This window comes from Monodon monoceros, unplaced genomic scaffold (genome assembly GCF_005190385.1).
Source record: "Monodon monoceros isolate NGI ecotype Baffin Bay Population unplaced genomic scaffold, NGI_Narwhal_1 Super_Scaffold_19, whole genome shotgun sequence".
NCBI lineage: Eukaryota > Metazoa > Chordata > Mammalia > Artiodactyla > Monodontidae > Monodon > Monodon monoceros.
The window spans coordinates 21,007,773-21,025,014 of NW_021703775.1; positions in this window are offsets into that span (position 1 = coordinate 21,007,773).

Sequence of the window (17,242 nt, forward strand, 5' to 3'; positions counted from 1 at the left end):
TTAGGCAAAACAAACTTATCCCGGTATTGCAGGCCTGGATTTGTGTAAAAGTGTCCTTATGTAGACTGTGTGTTCTTGGCAGCTTTGACAGGAGGGCTGGAGCTTAAGTGGGTGCTGGCTGAGGCTTTTCCCATGGTGCACTGGGGGCCACTGCCTTGGCAGGAGGGCTGGAGCTGGAGCTGGCTGTGGACTGGGGGCTGTGTTGTGGAGGTATTGGTAGTCTGGACTAGAACACCAGACACTTTTCAATCTGCTACCTCTGTGGTAGGACTCAGAGCAAGTGAGTTTGTGTGCAAGTCCTTTGAGATTTGCATCTCAGTTCCCCACAGATCTTTGGTTCTTCTGAACTTAAGCCTTGCTCATTTTCAAAGCTGGTTATGGGGGCTTATCTTCCTGGTTGGTGCTGGTCCCCAGGGATGGGGTGCCTAATGTGGGGCTCAAACCACCCTCACTCCTTAGGGACGACCTCTGAGGTTGTGATACCCATTTCCAGTGGTGGGTTTCCATGGCAGGGTTGTGGGTCCTGAGTAGATCAGAAATCTGCCCCTCTTACTCATCTTGATGTGTTTTTGTCTTTATATCCTTAACTGTAGAAAAGCTCTTCTGTTAGTCTTTAGGTCAGTCTCAGAGAGAGTTGTTCTATATGTAGTGTAATTTTGATATGTCTGTGGGAGGAGATCAACTCAGACCTTCTTACTCTGCCATCTTGATCCTGCCTCCAAATCTCTTCCTTGTTTCTGATGCGAAGTCAACTGTTGATCTTGTTCCCCTTGTATGTGAGAGTTGTTTTTCACTTGCTTCTTTCAAGATACTCTTTACCTTTGCCTTACAGCCTTTTTAACCATTAAGTATCTGGATGTCGACCTTTTTGCCTTTATCTTACCTGGAGTTCTTTGTGTTTCTTGTATATTTCAATTATGTTTTAATGTTTTTCATCCAATTAGGAAATTTTTCAGTTATTAATTCTTCGAATATTTTTTCTGTGCCCCTCATGGTGACATATGGCAGCCCTTAATTGGAAGCTAAGGGGAAACGGAGCCCCCTATTTCTAGCCACATCCACCCATATTGGAGCTTCTGCTAAGCTGAGCTGAAGGGATGGGAGGGAGTAAGGGTTGTACTCAAATGCCAAAGGTTATAGCTATTTTTACTGAGTTGGTAGACTTTCTTGAATAAATGTTTATTTGCTATACCCTAAGGACAATTTCCAGAGACTCTAAATAATATTTTTGTAGTTTTTGCTAGTGTCACTTGTTTTGCTGTGGAGTTAGTCTGTGGAGCTCTTCATGCTACCATCCTACAAGTTTGTTTCAGTAGCCAACTCTTAGAATAATAATGGGTTTATATTTAGTGATGAACCATTTTCATTACTTTATTCATGCCCTCACCATGTATTCATGGCAACTACCAAGTGCCAGGTACTATTTTAAGGGTTATAGTAGACCAAGAGAGCAGAATACTTGCCTCTGTGTGTACTTTATACTCTAACTTTCATGCTGTTCATGTATATATACACACACACACGCTTATATGCGTTCTGTCTTACATGCTATCATAAAATAATTTTATCATGTCAGTGAACTCTAAAGATTGTCGTTATTTCCACATCACCTGCAGGATGAAATTCAAAACTACCTTCCATACCAAGATTCTCTATACTCAGGTTCCAAGCTGCCTTTTCAGGTAAACTTTGCTCTTCTCCTTTATATGAGACTTTCATAATAAACTCTTTGTAATTCAAATCACTTTTTCTTAATCACAGCCAGAGTAATCTCATTTGGCCATGTTTATATATGCCATCTCTTTTCAGGAACACACTGTTATCATAATTTAATCATCCTCATCTTCCAAGAAGCAGCTCACCAACAAATTCCTCAGGAAATACAGTCTACTCTAAAGAGATCATCTCTGTCTCATAGAGTATTCTTCAAGAATTCTTTAGAGAATCACTCCTTTGATACCTCTCCAGAGCATTCTCACATTGTTAGTCATTCCATTTTCATATCTACATATCAGTTTTTAAAAGTTTTGTTGACTAATTACCTGATTAGATGTCATTGATACACAAAATTCTTCCATTCTTGATTTTTACCCAAATATTTACATATTTTCTTTTACCCAGATAAAAAGAGACTGCTAAGAGCAAATCTTCATGGTTTATAGGCTTGCATAGGTTACAAGGAAGGTTACAAGGAAGGTTACACTATTGTCTAATTTCTGAAATTAGGATATAAAACATTAGAAATAATTTTAATTTGTATCAAAAGGCAATACATCATTTTGGAGATATATATTTAGAAGGAGTCATGTTGGAATTTTCATAACTCAAGAGTGAATATGGGGCTTCCCTGGTGGCGCAGTGGTTGAGAGTCCGCCTGCCGATGCAGGGGACGCGGGTTCATGCCCCAGCCTGGGAGGATCCCACATGCCACGGAGCGGCTGGGCCCATGAGCCATGGCCACTGGGCCTGCGCATCCGGACCCTGTGCTCCGTGGTGGGAGAGGCCATGGCATAAACAAACAAAAAAAGAGTGAATATGAACATCCAATAAAAATATACACTCTCTAAGAAAACTAGGAATAGATGTTCAAAATGTCTATAGAACCTTCCCACTTTTCCCCTCTTCCTGAAGTAATCAGATATTAATATTAGATTGGTGTTATAGAAAGTCAGTTTCATTTAGAGTTACTTTTTGCTGAATGAAGTCTTTGCTACTCAATTTATTTTATGTATGTTTTACCAATATTAAATGACATTTTAAAATATCAATAAGATGCAGGCTTCAGGCAAATTTAATTTTAATCTATACTTCAATTCAGAAGAACATTTTTTTAAGTACAGTAAGCCAAGATTATTTTTTATTTTTATTTTTTTAAACAACCAATAAAAAGATTACATCTATGAAATGTATAAAACAAAAAAATTTCATATTTGGTATTAGATGTAATGTGTCATATATAGATTAATACCTAGATAAGCACATCTTAAAATAATAATGATAATAAAATCAGCAAAGAAATAAATATGTAGCTCTTAAAAAGCTACATATTTAAAATAAACCTTTTTCAAACACCCAGTAAATGATCACACATACACAAACTCATTCTCTCTCTCTCTGTCTCATATATACACACACACACACACACACACACACACAAACACACAAAATCATCTATATCAGAATTACAAAACAGGAGTGCTTATCACTAACAGGCCAGAAAATTTGAAGAATCAATGTGAGTGTACTGTAAGCAGGACTGGGTTGATTAAGTACTAGTCAAGTTAGTATTGAAAACATACAGATAAAAAATTAATTTTTTGGAATTCACAAGATCCTTTGGCAAATACTCTAAACCTCTTCACCTTGAAGAGAAAATGATTGGAGCTCCGCTACGTCAGGACATTGACTAACAGTTTGCAATTCACAGTTGATGCCCACCATGTGCCAATTTCATATGTGTAAGAAAGAAGTGAGATTAACATGACTGATTCTGAAGAGGAGGACACTAACTATGAGAAGGGCAGGCTAGCTAAGCTGTAGACATCACAATTCCTACGGGGAGATACAACTCTGGGCTGAAACTAATACTTTCAAGCTCATTAAGGCATGGAACAGAGAGGAGAACCAGGTGTGCCATAACCAGTGCTAGTGGAGATGAGGGTTAAACTGAAGTCCATAAGTGAATTCACATTGTTGCCAATGAAATTACTAACCTTAACATTCACTAGAGCATATCATATAGCAGGGACCACAGGCTAGCTCAAGCAGAATATATCGAAATTGGTGATCGATGTTTGGTGTTTCCTCAGCTAACTTCAGGCTTAAACAATCAAGATAAGAAAGAAAACTTGTATCTGATAGAGTCCTTTCTACCCTTAAAAATTAATATAACACATATTTTAATAATAAATAAAAATGGAATATATGTATGTATGCATGCATGTCTTGCTAAAATATCTGAAAATTAACCACAAAATTATAATCTCTATCAATTCCTAGTGACAGGCAAACTGTGATGTCCATCTGAAATTATAGCAAGAAATGAAAAGTGTTAATAGAACTGAAAAAGATAGAGTTCTTAAAAGTAGAGAACCCTTATAGGATCATTTTCATATAAAAGATTCAATCTAAGATTTATAGAAGGTATTGGGTTATATGATATTATTATTGTAATTTGATGTTTGAATATTAGTTTTCTATTACCATAAATGTGGTGGGTTAAAAAATACCCATTTAGTATCTCAGTTCTGTATGTGAGATATCCAGGCAGGCTTGACCTTGTTCTCTGTTCATAGTTTCACAAGGCTGAAGTCAAGGTCTTGGCTGGGCTGGGCTATTATCTGTAGGTTCTGGAGAATAATAGTTTCTAAGGTCATTTGAGTGTTGTAAGGATTCAGGTCTTTAACTCTGTAAGTCTGAGTTTCAGTTTTCCTTGATGGCTGTCACATGGGGCCACTCTGCTCTTAGTGCCTGCTTGCATTCCTTCTGATGTGACTTCCTCCATGTTTAAAGACTGCAGTAGCCCGTCCAGTCATTCTCATGCTTTGAATCTCTCTCACTTTTCCTTTGTCCCAGGCAGAGGAAACTCTGCCTTTAAAGGGCTCCTGTGATTAGCTTGTGCCCATTTGTTAATCTTCCTCTGCTCACAAACATGCAACATTGAACTTCAGTTACACGTGAAGTTAAAGTAGTAAAGTAAAATTATTAAGAGTATAAAGAAGGCGAAAGGAGAACATTAGACCAACCACAAGACCCTTCTGTTTATGGGGTCCTATGCAACTGCACAGGCTGCACTCCCATGAAGCTGGAATTAAGTAGGAGAAACAGAATATCTTTCTCTAGATTTATGTGAGAATATTGAATATTTTAAGGTGACCAGCAAAATTATAGGACATTGAGGTATAAATTTCAAACTGTTCCAGTAAAAAGGAGCTGGAAGTGTAAATAAAACTACTTTGAAATAATGTTGAGGCAGTATTTGACTTAAATAATTTACTTCACATTCATGGTAATGGTTATCTTTAGGGAGGTTCAAGGGCAGAGTTGATGACTCAGTCATAAAAAGGTCAATTTAAAATTTGCCATTTTTTTCTTTAATTTAAAAATATCTGCACAAAAAGTAATAAAATAAAAATGTCTATTAACATAGTTGGGTGGATACCTGCATATAAACAGTAGTTTCTATAACTGTGCGAGTGTTAAAATAAATAAAACAACTCCAAATCTCTAGTGACATTCATTAAAAATAATGAGAAAGATCTCAAATGTGGAACTGCTATACCAAAATCAAACAATAATATCAATTAATTTTACAACTAATACATAAATACATAATATCAAGATCTTGAAACATTGCAAATAAATAAATATTTATTTATTTAATAAAATAAAATAAATCCTGGAAGTTCATATGCATAATGCAGAAAATAATGTAATATTGGTTTTTTAAACCCTATATTTTTCAACATTTCTAATCTAATAGCCCTGGCATACTAAATGTCTTCCCTCATGATTATGACAGTTTTGATAAAATTTAAATATTATATAGGATTAAAAAATAAATACTGGCAGAACAGAAAGAAAGAAACATTTTTACAGCTTTAATGGGATATAATTAACATATAACACTATGTAAGTTGGTACACTTATATACTGCAAAATAATTACTAGTGTAGGATTAGTTAATACCTATATCACTTCACATAATTACCAGGGTTTTTTTGTTTGTTTGTTTGCTTGTTTTGCATTTTTTAGGTTTTTTTTAGGGTGAGAACATTTAAGATCTACTCTCTTAGCAACTTCCAATTATGTAATACAGTATTGTTAACAATAATCACTGTGCTTTATATTAGATTCCCAGAATTTATTCATCCTGTAACTGCAAGTTTTTATAGTTTAAACATCTCCCCATTTCAGTGACCCCCTGCCACGCCAGGCCCTGGCAATCACCATTCTACTCTATTTCTATGAGTTCAACTTCTTTAGATTATTAATATAAGTGAGACTGTAGTATTTGTCTTTCTATATCTGACTTATTTCACTTAGCATAGTGCCCTCAGGATCCACCCATGCTGGTGACAGTGGAAGATTTATTATTTTTCATGGCTTAATAATATTCCATTATATAGCTGTATCTTCTTTTAGATTCATCTTTAGATGGACACTCAGGTTGTTTCCATATCTTGGCTATTGGAAATAATGCTGCAGTGAACATAAGGGTGTGATATCTCTTTGAGATAATTGATGCATTTCCTTTGGATATTTGCCCAGAAGTGGGATTGTTGGATCATATGATAGCTCTATTTTTAATTTTTTGAGGAACATTCATACCATTTTCCATAGTGGCTGTACCAGTTTACAGTCCCACAAACAGTGCACAGGGGTTCTTTTTCTCCACGTCCTTGCCAACACTTGTTATTTCTTGTCTTTTTGATAATAACCATTATAACAGGTGTGAGGTAATATCTCATTGTGGTTTTGAATTGCATTTCCCTGAAGATTACTGTTATTGAGCATCTTTTCAGATACCTGATTCCCATTTTTATGTATGCTTTGGGAAAAGTCCATTCCTCTGCCCATTTGTTAAATTGCAACGTGTGTTTTTTTTGATATTGAGCTGTATGAGGCCCTTGTATATTTTAAATGTTAACCCTTATCAAATATATGTTTTGCAAATAATTTATCCCATTCTGTACGTTGTCCTTTTGTTTTGTTAATTGTTACCTTTGCTGTGCAGAATCTTTTTAGTTTGATTTAGTACCACTTATTAATCTTTGGATTTTTTTTGTTTGTTCATTTGTGCTTTTGGTGTCATAGCCAAGGAATCATTGCCAAGACTCCAAATGTCAAGGATTTTTTCCATATGTTTTCGTCTAGGAGTTTTATAGTTTGAATTCTTATGTTAAGTTTTTTGATTATATAGGGTATTTTTTAATTAATTAATTTATTTATTTATTTATTTTTAGCTGTGTTGGGTCTTCATTTCCGTGCAAGGGCTTTCTCTAGTTGTGGCAAGTGGGAGCCACTCTTCATTACGATGATTTTATAGGATTTTTTAAGATAGGGTTCAGTTTTATTCTTTTGTATACTATTATTCATTTTCCTCATTGCCATTTGTGATTTTTGTATTGTTTATTTCTCTCTTCAGATCTGTTCGTATTTGCTTAATATATTTAAGTGTTCTGAAGTGTGGATATATATATATATGTATGTATGTATATATTTATGATTATTATATCCTCCTAATAAATTGGCCCCTTTATTATTATATAATAACCTTCTTTGTCTGTTGTTATCTTTTTGAGTTAAAGTCAATTTTGTCTGATATAAGTATGGTTACCCCTACTCTCTTTTGGTTTCTGATTGCATGGGGTATCTTTTTCCATCCTGTCTCTTTGAGTCTATGTATGTCCCTACATACATAGCTTATATGAGTCTCTTGTAGGCAGCACATATTGGGTCTTTTATTTTAATCCATCAATCTCTATTTGATTGGAGAATTTAATCCATTTACAATGAGTAATAATTGATAGGTTAAGACTTACTAATACAGTCTCAGTTATTTTCTGGCTGTTTTGTGGTTCCCTTTTATTTTCTCCCTCTGTTGCTGCCGTCCTTTGTGAATTGATTATTTTCCACAGTGGTATGCTTTGAATCGGTTCTTTATCTTTTGTGTATTTACTGTAGGTTTTTGCATTGTGATTATCATGAGACTTACATAAATCATCTTATAGATATAATGGTCTATTTTACACTAACAACTGAACTTAAATTGCATACAGAAACTCTACCCTTTTACTCACCCCATTTTTGATTTTGATATCACAGTTTTCCTCTTTCTATATTGTGCATTCATTAACAAATGATTTTGGGTATAGTTATTTTTAATACTCATTGTCTTTAAATTTTAATAGAGTTAAGTTGTTAATATATCACCATGTTACAGCATTGGAGTATTCTGAATTTGACTCTGTATTTACCTTTACCAGTGTGTTATTTATTTTCATACATTTTCATGTTACCAATTAGAGTCCTTTCATGTCAGCTTGAAGAATTATTTTCAGTATTTCTCTTAGGGTAGGCCTAGGGTTGATGAAATCCCTGAGCTTTTATTTGTCTGGAAAAATCTTTATTTTATTAAGGATAATCAACCAGATAGACTAGTTTTGATTGTCAGTGTTTCCTTCCACTCCACTCTTTTAGCTCTTTGTATATATCATCCCACTTTCTCCTGCTGCCCTGTAAGGTTATGGCTGAGAAATCCAATGATAGCTTTATGGGGGGAGGGGTAACTTGTAAGTTAATAAGCTTCTTTTCTTTTGCTGTTTTTAAGATTCTCTTTTATTTTTGATATTTTTTTTTATTGTATGTCTTGGAGAAGATCTCTTTAAATTGAATTATTTTTGTAAAGTATGAGCTTAATGAACTTGGAAATCCACATCTCTCTCCATATGTGGGAAGTCTTCAGCTGTTACATAAGCTTTCTACCATCTTCTCCTTCTCTTCTCTTCTGGATTCCAATAATTCACAGATTGATTCTTTTGATGGTATTCCAGAGATCACATAGTCTTTCTTCACTCATTTTTATTCTTTTTCCTTTGTTCTTCTCTGACTGGATAATTTCAAATTTCTGTTTTCTGATTCACAGATTCTTATGCTCATTCAAGTCTGCAGTTGGTGCTTTTTACTGCATTTTTCATTTAATTTATTGTATTCTTCAGCTCCAGAATTTCTGTTTGATCCTTTTTTATGATTTCTACCTCTTTGTTAAACTTTTCATTTTGTTTATATATTGTTTTCCTGATTTTGTAAATTGTCTTTCTGTGTTTTCTTGTAGCTCTTTAAGTTTCTTTAAACCAGCTATTTGGATTCTTTACCAGGTAAATCACAGAGTTCCATGTATTTTGGGTCAGTTACTGAAAGATTATTGTGATATTTTGGTAGTGTCTTGTTTCCTTATTTTTCATGTTCCTCGAAGTCTTCCATTGCAGCCTTTGCATCAGAAGTAGCACTCACTTCTCCAGTTTTACTGATTGTCTTTGGAAGAGAAATACCTTCTGTTAGTCCTGCTAGGTATTGTAAGGCTTTCTTAGACCTTCTATGGACATGTCAGTTTTATACTTCTTGTTCTCTTTTGTGGAAGAATTGTTAAGATTGTATGCCTTCTCTTGATCTTGCAGCACACTGGGCCAGGTGTTGACAGTTTTTCTTTTGCTTTCCAAAGGCAGAGTTAAAGGTCAAGTTTGTGATCTCTCTCTGGTCTGCAGATTTGGGCCATATTTCTGAGTATGCTCATCAGCTGTCTGCCATAGCTTGCTGTCATCATTGTCAGGAGCATGGAGAGTGTAGGGCCACGTGATAGGTGTGTGTGTGTGAGTGAAATGTGCAGAGCACCAGGGGCATCCATGTGTTATTTGGGGGATTCACAGGTGAGGCAACACCAGCAGCTCCTGCATAAGCTTCTTGATGGAGTCTGCAACACAGTAGGATCCATATCCCTTTAGTGCTTCCAAGAATCTTATCTGTGGTTCTTCCAGACTCTTCCCACTTCTGAGTCATTCAGGTCATGACTTAGTTCCCTGGGTGGGGAGAGAGAAATGGTTACTCTTTGACAAGGACCCAAACAGCTGGGGAAGCCAGGTCCTCACTCACATGCTCTATTTTCCTCTATGGGAAAATTTTTGGGCTAAGAAGGTCTCTGCTGGCATTGAGCTGTGCTGTCTTGAGGAAGAGATTATTTAGGTAAAGTCAAATTGTTCTTCATATCCTCTCCAGTACATCCAATCTAAGGTTCAGTCTAAGATTTGTTTGTTTGTTTTGCTGTATTGATGTGCTGGAACTTCTCTGCTGGAAACCTGGACTTCCACAAAGGCACTTATGTATGTGGTGATTGTCAGTGTTCTGCAGGGGCTACAAGACTGTAGCCAAGAGGACTTGGGGTTGGTTCATGGACTACTGCAGGGTCAACAGCTGGGACCAAGTTCTGAATGCCTGTTGTCCAATGAGTTTGCAAGATTTCTCCTGGGTCCCTTGGTGTGCGTTGCTAGATCCCACAGCTCCCACACAGGCACTTTTTCTGTAGATGGATGCCAAATTGTTGTTGATGGGACATAATGAGGGACATCTTATTCAGCCATGTGCTGACATTATTTTGAGGGAAACTTTCTTGTTAACTTTTATGCACTTAACAAATGGTGTACATGAGAACAAATCTTAGAATTAGAACAATAGAATGGCACCTATTATCATCACTTTGACTTAGTATATGGTCTTTCTTTAAGAAAAAAAAATGAAATAAATGTCAGAATTGAAAAAGCAAAAAGTTGCCATTATTTTTATTTAATGTGCTTATCTTCTAGAAAAAAAATAAAATCAACAAATCATTAGCACTTATACAAGATTTTAGTTTACAGATAAAAGATATGTTTTTAAAAATAAATTGCAACAAACAAACCCAATTGAAAATAAAGATATTTGTAATAGCAACAAAAACTGTAAAACCTTTTAAATAATACAGAAGACTTCTTTGAATAATAAACATACAAGCAATTCTGAAACAAAATTAATAATTTTATACTTTTATGAGATGAATTAATATTGTAAAAAGCATTTTATTTCAAATTTTAAAAAGGAGAACTTAATTAAAAAGTGAAGACTTTGCCTACCAGTTAGTAAGGATTACAAAACCAGTAAGAGACAAATGCATGCATTACATTTTGGCTTACAATGAAGCTGAGAAAGAGAAAGAGAGGGAAAATATCTGTGGGGAAACATGAATAATTCAGCAGAATATTATATTTATCTTCCAAAGATGGCCTCAATAATATCTCCCATCCCACAAGTTCTTCCACAATGTGACCTGTGAATGAACAGGTAATTAAAAGAGAGAAACCCCAAAGGGCCTTGAGGCACATGAAAAGATGTTCAAACTCATTGGTAATTAGAATCAAGTAAATTAAAATAATAATGAAGTATCACATTGTACATATCAGATGGGCCTTGAATGAAAAGTTGCACATCACCAGTTGGTGGGGCTGTAGGCATAGAGGAGCCCTCATGTAGATTGGGAGGCTGGTGTATCCAGTGAATATGGCAGTCCAGAATCAAATTAAATGTACTGACACTCCGTGATCCAATAATTCCACCCGTGCATAGAGGTCCAAAAAGAAGCATTTATGAAGATGTTTATTGCAGTTTTGTTTTTAGAAATGGGAATTCGGAGGCAGTTGGTGGATCATCATTAGGGCCAGATTAAGTAAAATATGGAGGATGTACGCTATAGAATATTATGTTGCAGTTAGATCCATGGTGATGTGAGGAGATCTAAAAACAATTCAACAAATGTTTTTAAGAAACAGAGTGGAATTTTAGGCAGATAACATTCATGTAAAGTAAAAATCCATGCATACAAAGCTCTGATATATATTTTACAAGGCCCATTCTAGAATTAATTATGTTAAATAGATTAGGATATTTGCACAGGGGCATTGGAGCCGGCAATAAGGATATTGATAATAAATAAAACATGAATGATATAATTGTGATATGAGGTGAGAGAATAGATTAAAAAGAAATTTATATATTTTCTCAAGGACAAACACAAATATTAATTGACAGAGAGGATACACACTCAATTCTTTCTGTTGTGCCTCACTTTCCTGTTGCAGTCACTAACTCAGGGGAAAGTATAACTGTGTTTGAGATCACAGGTCTAAAGTTACCTAACACTGTGTGCCAGGTGCTGGTCCAGGCAAATCTTTACAGATTTCTGTTACCCAGGCCATGCCCTGTTTCTTAGGTGCTTTTGTCCTCTAAATCTAGAAATTGCATTTGGCCTAGCACCTAGAGCAGAATGGAACCCATTGTTCTTGTTCATTATTTTGTTTCACCTCTCATGTTATTTTTAAGGATGAGACTGTCATTAACATTCTAGGAAAATTAATTCTAGTCCCCTTCATAGAATGCTTAATTTGGATGAACCATCACTGAACATCAAATACAGAGCCAAAGCTTTCAAGCTGTAGCTCAGTAGACAGAACAGGGAATTCAGGAACCCTCTTACCTCAGCTGTGTGTAAGTCCAGGGCTATAGATTTTCACATCAGGCTCTTTATATCACTCAGTTCTTGTTATTAATAAACACATCAATATTCTCATAGGTCTTCTAACAAACTGATCAGAATTTTTAAAAATAGAAAGAGAAAGAGGGAGAGAAGTAGAGAAGGAGGGAGGAAGGGAGGAAGGAAGGAAGAGAAGGAAGGAGAGGAAAGAAAGAAAGCCAACATTTTTAAATGCCCACCTCATTTTAGTTACCATCTAAGACCCACGCTGTTACCTCTTTTTAAACAAATGAAACCTTTGAGGCTGTCAGGGGTTCAGCAACTTTCTTAGAGTTACAAAGCATGTGAGTAGAACAATGAGTTCCAAAGCTACTCATAACACAGCTCATGGGCCAGCTCATCATTATCTGGGAGGTTGTTAGAAATGAGAAATTTCAGGCCTCACCTCTAACCTCTTGAATCAGAATCTGTGGTGTTTGGGCCCCAAAAGTCTGTGTTTTAACAAGCTTTCTAGATAATTCTTATGCACATTAAATTTTGAGATCCTCTCCTATGCCTGTGTGCTTTCTCCATTATACTAAGAAAATATTCTATAAACTTTCTTTGTGCTCTTTCTAGCATATTTAAAACTTTCTGTCCTGTGAAGCAATATGAGGAAACAACAGAACAAGAAAGACTAGAAATATTTCATATAGTATTATTTTTGTCTTTCTAAAGGGGGAAAAAAGTGCTGCTTGAATAACTTTATTAAGCAGGCAAACTCCAATGCATATTTGTATTAGAAAGCATAGAAAATTATATATTTTAAATGATTGTCATTTAAGGAGAAATATCTTGAATCCACTGAAGCCAAAGTTAGGATTGAAAATGAAGTATGATTCTCATATGAACTGATGTGGTTGCCCATCTCTCATTAGTCCATTAGTTCAAAGATTAATTATGCCTTTAACTTATCTGCTAAGTAATGAATGTTTAACGTTTGGCTGCATGGGAAGTGTGTGAAATATAAGTTCATTTACAGCATTTGCCAGTGTAATGTCAGTCTTCTTGTTCATGAATTGCCCTTCAGCTAGGGTCATATTTTCAGTTTGCCACATTGAATTTTCATCTGCTCATATAGGATTCAGAAATCCTTAATAGCAGATTACTAAGAATTTGCTATAAGTGATTACAAGTCACACAGTGGCTTCAAATTAGTGAGGCTGAGTTGCCAGTAAATTTGGGAGGCTGATTAAGATTTGTTAAAGACTCTCTCAAGGCAGATACACAAAAAAGAAGGTATTGCAATTTGAAACCATTGAAGATGGCAACTTAGTATGGCATGAATACTTCTCTCTTTTAATCAGCTGTTGGATTAAATTTCTAGTTCCCTGAAAAGTCTTAGTTCAGTTTTTCCATTGTACCACTCCTTTTCTCTGTTAATGAATTTGAAATATAGTAGTCTTCAGAAAATATTTATTCTCCAATATGGAAGACTTAGAATTCTCTCCTCCAATGAATTCTCTCTAAGATGGAGACAATTAATCTCTCCAGCATGCCTCAATGCATGATTATACAGCACCTCCAACATACTGACTTATATTCCATTGAGGTTGACCCAGTCCACAAATCATTATTATCAAGTTTTAATTATGCTGAGATGTTACAGTCATTAAAATCTTAGTGAGTGATTTTATATATATATAATATCTATCTATCTATATATACATATATTTATATAATTTCTTTGTATACTTTAAATATCAAAGTCAAGTTCCATGGGTTAAAGAAAAAGTCAATTTCCAGAGTACACTTCATAGCCTCTGAATGTTTCTGTAGGAATATATGTATATGATTCCATTAAAAAAAATAAATCTCTGCTTTGATTGAGAAAAATACATATGCAATTAAATTTATATATAAAATTATGCATATATATATTCCTATAGAAAAAGGCAGAGGTTATGTTTTGATTTTTATTTCTCATTACTTAGCTGTAGAGGTTGGAGTTAAAAATATAGAATTTGTAGTAGTCTGTCCACTTGTTTTTTTTTCTTTTTTTTAAATAAGATGATGCTAATTGTATTTCTCCCCTTTAAAAAAAATTCAGAATAAGGTTTAAGTGTTTAGAGTTTTACACAGTGTGCAAAATTTCATTAAAAATACATCATGAGTTGAAAGATATATTTGAGTCAATATTACTTAGACTATGTTATGACTTATAGTAGTTTCTCTATGACACTTTCATTGAGTAAGTTGTAATTAGACCCTCTCCTTTTCCCATTGTATAGTAAATAAAAGATAATTCTCTACTTCTCATGTCTCATCACTGGAAGAGAAAGACTAATGAGAAACTGTGTATGCGTGCTGAATGGATAACATTTGGAAGTAAGGTACTTTAAGGTTTCTGTGTTCTTATAAACTTACACAGCACATTTTACATTATCATAAATCCATTAACTTGAGATATCCTGAACCTCATACCTATTTCTTCAGCTCTCCCTGCAGTCCAATGTGTAAAACCCACAGATCCATGCTGGGGTTCAGAGGGAGTAATTAACACAGTATCCAGCATCAGCCCTATCAATCAAAGAGGAAAATGGCCAGATCTGGGAAGATATTGTATGCTGAGACCAAGTATGCACATAGGGAGGAGTATAGGCAGGCAGGACTGGATGACTGGTGCCACAGATGTATTTTCCTTCTTGTGAACATCAATAAATTAGCTCCCTAGAGTGTTTAGTATAAGTGAGTATTTACTTTGTTTACACAATGTGAATCATCTAGGATAGCGGCTGGCAAACCTTCCATAAAAGTCCAAAGAGTAAATATCTTTGGTCTCTCAGCCTTTCAGTCTCTGTAGCAACTATTCAGCTCTGCATTTAGGCATGAAGTAGCCATAGACAAAACATAAATGAACAGATGTGGCTGTATTTCAATACTACTTTATTTGTGGCCACTGAGATTTTAATTTCATATAGTTTTCTAGTGCCATGAAACATTCTCTTGATTTTTTCAATTATTTAAAAATGAAAACACCATTCTTAGCTCACAGACCATATAAAACAGCACTTAAATAAGCTTAAATATGTAAAATTTGGGTTTTAGTCTAAAGGATATATTCTGACAGAAACACAACACAATCTTTGAAAGTAACTTATGTCTTAGACTTAAATAAAGGAATGTGTATCCAAAAGGTATAACAGGTATGGTATGGGTATAATATAGAAGATATATATAGAAGAATGTTTATTAATGAAAAGTTTACTGATGCAGACTATGAAGTGAGACAATACAAGGTAAAATCTCAGTTTTATCTTGTGGTTTTCAATTTGTTGGCTGAAGATAAGCAATAAACATTAACACAAGAACCAATGTGATACTTACAAAAGATGTACACATTATTTTAAAATATAAGGAAGACATTATGGATTAATTTTATTGGCTATTTAAGGCAATGTTTTAAAGAGAAAGTAGCATGTTATATAAATTTTTACAAATATGTAGAATTTCAAAGTAAAAAAAAATATTTCAGGCAGATGGAATAAGAGAAACAAAAGCTCTGAGGTATTTAAAGTATATGGGTATTGCAAGTTGAATGTAGTTAAACGTTGCTTGGAGTGTAATGTGGGAATTAAAGACTAGTCAGTATAAAGTAATCTGAAATGAGGAGCCATTGGAATTTATGAATTAAAAATTAGATGTAGACATAGATAATTTGTAGGTGCATGAAAAATAAATTGGGAAGAATGTGATATCTAAGAAATAGACAAATTAGAAAAATATTCACTCAGACTTGGCAAGAGATACATGCTTATATTAGGGCAGTGTCAGAAGAAATGGATGGGTCGACTCAAAGAAATGTTTTAGACCTACTGTTTATTCCATAGAAAGATGAAGAAGAGAAGGGAGCTGAAGTTAAACCGACTTGCAGCATCAATCACAGGAGACACTAAAAATATTAATACCTGGTGTCTTGTACTTTGCAGGTCAAATGCACTTTCATAAGTTATCTCATTTAAACTCTAATTGATTCAGCAAATGAAGCAAATCAAGTATTAATATTTCCCTTTCTTGTAAGAAAATTTGTTTAGTTAATTAATATTTTAGATTCATGGTACCATAAAGACATATCATTTTCACTATTTCAATTCTTTCTAACTGTATAGACTTCAGGCAAGTTGAGCATAGCAGGTTAGAGAGACATCCTTCAGTCTAGGAAATATGGAAAATGTGAGATACAAATTTTAATGGATGTTATCACAGAGGTAGTAGCAGAAGTAGGGAGAAGGAATGAAATTTCCCTTGGGCAAAATTTTTAAAGTTATAAGAATACAAAAAACTTTATTTTTTTTTCCAGTGGTGTTTGTGATGTGGAGTAAAAGATGAATGCATAAATACAGAGTTGTGAGTGCCAAGGCAGTAGTAGCCTGCTTTTTGGCTTTGGGACACTGCATGATAAAATCCCTAATGAATATTATATTATCAAAGGAGCATGTATATGATCAGATGAGATAGGCACAAGCAAGCAGCAGCCTAAGAAGAAACAACCACAAGCAAAAACAACTTAGAGCAATTTTCTACTGTTTTAGGAAACTGGAGAGGACAGGAGCAAGGCAGTCAAACTTGCATGCCACCATCAGCAGTAAGGGAAGGTCTCAAAGAAAGCTGTGTGTCTCAGGCAAAGGTAAAAACAGTGTTGAGGGCTTCCCTGGTGGCGCAGTTGTTGAGAGTCCACCTGCCGATGCAGGGGAACGGGTTTGTGCCTCGGTCCAGGAAGATCCCACATGCTGTGGAGTGGCTGGGCCCGTGAGCCATGGCCGCTGAGTCTGCGCATCTGGAGCCTGTGCTCCGCAACGCGAGAGGCCACAACAGTGAGAGGCCCACGTACGGAAAAAAAAACAAAAACAACAACAACAACAACAAAAACACAGTGTTGAATACTATAAATACTTGTATTTTATCAAATAGATATTTTCTGTTGTGAGATGACCACAATTCTTATAAACCAGTAATACAAAAAACCTGCTGCTAATTAAATGCTAACATATTATTCACAAAAAAATTTATTTTATACTTCCCATTCATATTCTGACCTACTGAGTCATGTTTCGACTTAGAATCATTATTTATGGAAATAACATTTTCTATACTATTACAAAAGTTGGTGATGCAGCATTTCATTGAAAAACTGTTTCTTTTTTG